Raw genomic sequence first — 6,000 nt, forward strand, 5'->3', positions numbered from 1 at the left:
TGTCCAGTCTCTGGCTCGGAGTCCAAGCCCGGGCTCCTAGCTCTCTTGTTCAGTCCTGTTCCAGGTTCCTGGTTTTCCTGTCCATGTCCTTGCCATTGCCCTGTATCCTAGTCCTGTCCCTAGTCCTTCAGTGTCAGTGTCTTGCACTTGGGTCCGTTCCCAGCCACCGCTTTAAGACACACTGGCAACACACGGAAGCTGAACTCCTTTCAGACTCAGGCTGAACTACAGAGGACGGGGAGGAGGTCTGGCCCCTGCTCACACAGCACACTGGTGTGTGGACGCACCCAGGTGTTTATGGACCAGATCCCCAGCTATGGGTAAGTAGTCCCACTGCCCTGTGGGCAGCCTCGGGAGAGACGAAGGCTACAGGAGTAAATCCAGACAGCAAATCCGGAGTGGAGCCCCTAAGGCAGCTGGACATCACTGAACATCCTTCCGGCAGCTCCTGCAGCCAAGCTGCTGCCAAACGTATTGCTCCATAAGTTTTCCTTTGGACTACACTGGTGAGGCTGAGAGGGGGATCTGGACAACTGGGCTTCTCAAGATCTCCATACCTTCTGCCCAGGCTTGTGATGATGATCACCATCACCCATTGTCCTTTGAGACAGATGGATGACAATCATTAGGCAAAACTTTCAGTTTAAAAGATAATATTTATTTTTGTAAACAGACAGTACTGGAGACGCTTTGTAGGGAAAGGCAGCACCCAGGGACGGAGAAACAAAGTTAACATTTCAGGTTGAGGATCATTTATCATGACAGAAAACTGTTAGCTTGAAGTAGCAGAGAAGACAGGGAAGGCATGGGTAGAGAAAGAAATACCTCTCATAGGGCAAGACTCTGACTGTGTGGCTAGGCATAACTCAAATGGAAAGGAAGGAATTTATTGATGATACAACCATTGTTGGTAGAATCTCAGATGGAGAGGAGAGGGCGTACAGGAGTGAGATATGCCAACTAGTGGAGTGGTGCCACAGCAACGACCTGGCACTCAATGTCAGTAAGATGAAAAAGCTGATTGTGGACTTCTGGAAGAGTGAGACGAAGGAACACATACCAATCCTCATAGAGGGATCAGAAGTGGAGAGAGTGAGCTGTTTCAAGTTCCTAGATGTCAAGATCTCTGAGGACCTAACCTGGTCCCAACATATCGATGCAGTTATAAAGAAGGCTAGACAGTGACAATACTGTACTTCATTAGGAGTTTGAAGAGATTTGGTATATATATCAACAAAAACATTCAAAAATTCTATAGATGTTCTGTGGGGAGCATTCTGACAGGCTGCGTAACCCTCTGGTATGCCGGGGGGGGGGGGGAGGATTAGCTGCAGAGGGTTGTAAATCTAATCGGCTCCATCTTGGGTACAAGCCTACAAAGTACCCAGGACATCTTCAAGGAGCGTTGTCTCAGGAAGGTAGCATCCATTATTAAGGACCTGCAGCACCCTGGACATGTCCTTTCCTCACTGTTACCATCAGGTAGGAGGTACAGAAGCCTGAAGGCACACACTCAGAGATTCAGGAACAGCTTCTTCCCCTCTGCCATCCGATTCCTAAATGGACATTGAACCCTTGAACACTATCTCACTTTTTAAGTATATGTTATTTCTGTTTTTGCATGATTTTTAATCCATTCAATAGATTAAATTGTAACTGATTAACGTACTTATTATTTTTACTTTTTTTTCTCGATTATGTATTGCATTGAACTGCTGCTAAGTTAACAAATTTCACGACACATGCCGGTGATAATAGACCTGATTCTGATTCCGATTCTGTAATGGGGCAACTCTAACAGGACAACTGAAGAACAGTTAAGTGAGTTTGAGCTTCTTTGTCTCTGTAACTTACGCCAACCCTACTCCTTCTCCCCCCGAGATCTCCTTCACTTCAGTTGCTGGGCTCTGTACTCCAGAGGTCGCCCCCTATACCGTTCGGCCAGGACGTTCCCAACCTTGTTTATGCCATGGACCCCTACCATTAACCAAGGGTTCTGTGGACCCCAGTTTGGGAACCCCTGCTCAATGCCACTTTCTTCCGATGAACAGCAATCTTTGTGGCTTTCCTCTGTGTGTTTGATGTCCGTGAGGGCACTTTATGCAGAGGTCACCACTCAAAGGTGCAAGTTGTTAACATATGTGATCTGAAAGCACCTAGTCTAGACTCCCCTACAATAACCTATTATGGTTGACCCATTGGGCTCTTTCCTGGGAAAAGAGGGTCATCCTATCATCAGCTGCTAAATAAATGGATCTCCTTGTTTGGAGTTTAGTAGAATGATGAATAAACTTTTTTTAATTAAATATTTTTATTTTTATTTATCACAAACAAACAAAAAACACAAAAAAAAAGCACATCCACAAAAACCACAGCGATAACAAAATCAAATTAAGTATTGAGCAGCAAGAGGGAGAAAAATATAAAGGCAAAAGTAAACATACACAGCAGAGGTGTACCGCACCAAAAAACCTCAGTCCTCACCCCGTAAGAAAGTCCAATACAGGGCCCCATATCCTTTCAAAGATGTCCCCTCTGCCCTCATTACATAGTCTCAGTCTCTCCAAATGTAAAGTATTTGCTGGTTCTCTCAGCCACAGATCATACGTAGGCACAGAGTCCATTTTCCACATTTGCAGGATTAACTTCTTAGCAATCACCATTCCAAACAATACAGCCATTTTTTTTCATACATATTGGCTGAAGATAGGGAGCTTGTTGCTCCAAGGATGGCTATGAGCAGGTCTGGTTTCCACCGCTTCCCGAAAGCCTCAGAGAAACAGTGAAAAATACTTTTCCAGTATGCATAAATCTTACAACATGACCAGAATGTGACAAGTTACTGTTCACAGATTTACATCTATTACAAACTGGTGAAACATCAGGGTAGAAACTGTGCAACTTTTCTTTGGAATAATGGAGTAACAGTTTTGTTTTAAAGTGAATGATGAATAACCTTATCAAAACCTGTACGATCCTTAGAGGCTATGATAGAGTTGGTATTAAGATGCTGGTAGGAGCCTCTTGAAAGAAGGGACATAGTTACAAGGTTAGGGAAGGACACTTAAATCTGATATTTGGGGATTTCTTTTCACAGAGGATTCTGAATCCCTGGAATTCTCTATTACAGAAGTTTAAGGAGCCCTGAGTATCTAAAGAGGAAGCAAGGAAAGTTTTGAAAGAACAAGAGACTGGCACAGAAGAGGAAGTGAGACATGGGGCAGGTTAGCCATGATTATGTTGAAACGCAGATTGCAGGGGCCACATGGCTTACTGTTCCGATGTTGTGAGGTAGAATCCTGGGGAAGGAGGGACCTCTAACCTTCCCTGACAGCATAACAAGCCATTCCTTCCAAACCCCACCCCCACACCCCGGTCTCTGCACAGTGCATGATCATGTGGACCAACGGAAGCCCAGTTCAAGGTCTGAAGGCCAGTCGGAAGTCCAGGGGTTGAGCCCCAACGGCAGGAGCCCAAATCTGCGAGTCTGCTGAGGAAGTCAAAGGCTCAATGTATACCCATCCGCCAGCCCGTTAGGGGCTGGACGCCAAAGGACACGGTCTGTCCCGGAGTGGGAGAGCTGTGAATGTGCGTGGGTGGGGGGGTTTAGGAAAGGGGCTTGTTTTGTTTTGAAAGGGGTATGTAAGCGTAAGTGCTACACCTGTCCCTACACCTCCTCTCTTGCCACCATTCAGGGCCCCAATCAGTCCTTCCAGGTGAGGCAACACTTCGCTTGTGAGTCTGTCGGGGTCATCTATTGCATCCGGTGCTCCCGGTGCGGCTTCCTCTACATCGGTGAAACCCGACGCAGATTGGGGGACCGCTTCGTCGAGCAGCTCCACTCCGTCTGCCACAACAGACAGGATCTCCCAGTAGCCACCCACTTCAACTCTGCTTTCCACTCTCATTCAGATATGTCCATACATGGCCTCCTCTACTGCCATGGTAAGGCTAAACTCAAGTTGGAGGAGCAACACCTCATATACCGTCTAGGTAGTCTCCAGCCCCTTGGTATGAACATAGAATTCTCCAACTTCCAGTAATTCCCTTCCCCTCCCTTCCCCTATCCCTATTTCACTCTGCCCCCTCCCCCAGCTGCCTACCACCTCCCTCATGGCTCCACCTCCTTCTACTACCCATTGTGTTTTCCCCTATTCCTTCTTCACCTTTCCTGCCCATCACCCCCCTGCTTCCCCTCCCCCACCCCTTTATCTTTCCCCTTACTGGTTTTTCACCTGGAACCTACCAGCCTTCTCCTTCCCACCCTCCCCCCACCTTCTTTATCGGGCCTCTGCCCCTTCCCCCTACAGTCCTGACGAAGGGTTCCGGCCCGAAATGTCGACTGATCGTTTCCACGGATGCTGCCCGGCCTGCTGAGTTCCTCCAGCGTGTTGTGAGTGTTGCTTTGACCCCGGCATCTGCAGAGTATTTTGTGTTTGCTGCTGTTGTTTCGTTGTTTGTTCTATTCTGTGTTGTTCTGCCAAGCATTGTGGGCGTGCTATGTTGGCACCAGAATGTGTGGCAATACTTGCGGGCTGCCCCCAGCGCACCCTTGGGTGTGCTGCTTGTTAGCACAGATGACACATGTTTTGATGAACGTGTGTTAAATAAATCTGAACAAGATGCTGAAGGAGCTCAGCAGGTCAGGCATACCTCTGAAGAGGAGTCAACAGTGATATTTTGCACTGAGACCCTTCACTGGGGCTTCGTTTATCATCCCCTGAGAGACAGAGCCACTGAAGGCAGCTCTTGGCTCAGAGGCAGGAAGCGGCCGAACGACTTGTATGTCTCCAGTACTCTGGAGGAGGCAGAAAGTGTCGGTCCTCACCACAAAACTGCTACTGCTCACAGGACAATTGGATCCCGTCCATAAAGTGTGCAGGGAGAAGTACCCAGCTCGGGGCTCCGAAATGGAGACTTTGTTCATGGAATGCAGGTTGACAGGTGACCAGCTCGGGGCAGACCTGGTCCAATCACCACTACTGTGAGTTCACAGCACAGACATAGCCTGCCCCTGTAAATTCCAGCTGTCCTCGGTGTCCAGCCCATACCCCTCCACCCTGTTGGATGACCAGGTCATTTCCCACAAGTAAATGAATCTCCGGGTTGAACATGGTGACGTATATGTACTTTGATGACAAGCCTACCTTGAACTTTGAGATGGCTGACGTGCAGACAAGACCATCATCCACTTCTTGGTGGAAGTCTAGAAAAGGGACGCGGCGGTCCTTGTCAAGGTCTGCCCCGAGCAGGAACATAATAGAGGACTCTCTCATCTACTGTCTGTACCTGGGTCACACACGTACGGACGTTAAGTGCTGGCATCAAGTCAGCTTGGTGAAAGGCACTCTGAGACCTGCTCAAACTTCCAGTGGAAGGAGGACAACTGGTACATTTCAGAGTGAGGGAGTGTGTGCTGACAGACTGTCTTTCAGTTTATAATATCTCACCGTATTTATGATTGAGAATGATCGGTATGGATGGCATAAGGCAGTTCTTTTTATTGTACCTTGGTATATTTGGCAATAATAAACCAAATATCAATTAGATTCAGATTTATCGATCACATATTTGATCTATACTATCTAATCATCTATACTTTCCTCCAATTATGCCCCATCATTTTAGCCATGGGAAAAGGTCTCTGACTGTCCACTTGATCTACGTCTCTACCAAGACACCTCTCGTCCTCCTTTGCTCCAAAGGAAAAAGCCCAGGCTCGCTCATATTTCATGCCCTCGTATTGGTAAGCAAAGGATGTAATTGTTATTATCATTGATCGATAGGATCTGTTGGTGGTCAGTACTGGTTGATAGAGGACGTATTGGCAGTCATCCTCCAAAATTCCACAGATTATGGAACCATTCCTGTGAAGGAGAGGATGGAGACTTCTATCGCAAAAAGGAGGGCCAGCAAACAATAGGGACTGTAGATGTTTAGCCTAACACCAGTAGTGGGAAAAACTGCTGGAGGCCATTACAAAAGATAACATGACATCAC

Source organism: Mobula hypostoma, chromosome 11 (assembly GCF_963921235.1).
Source record: "Mobula hypostoma chromosome 11, sMobHyp1.1, whole genome shotgun sequence".
NCBI lineage: Eukaryota > Metazoa > Chordata > Chondrichthyes > Myliobatiformes > Myliobatidae > Mobula > Mobula hypostoma.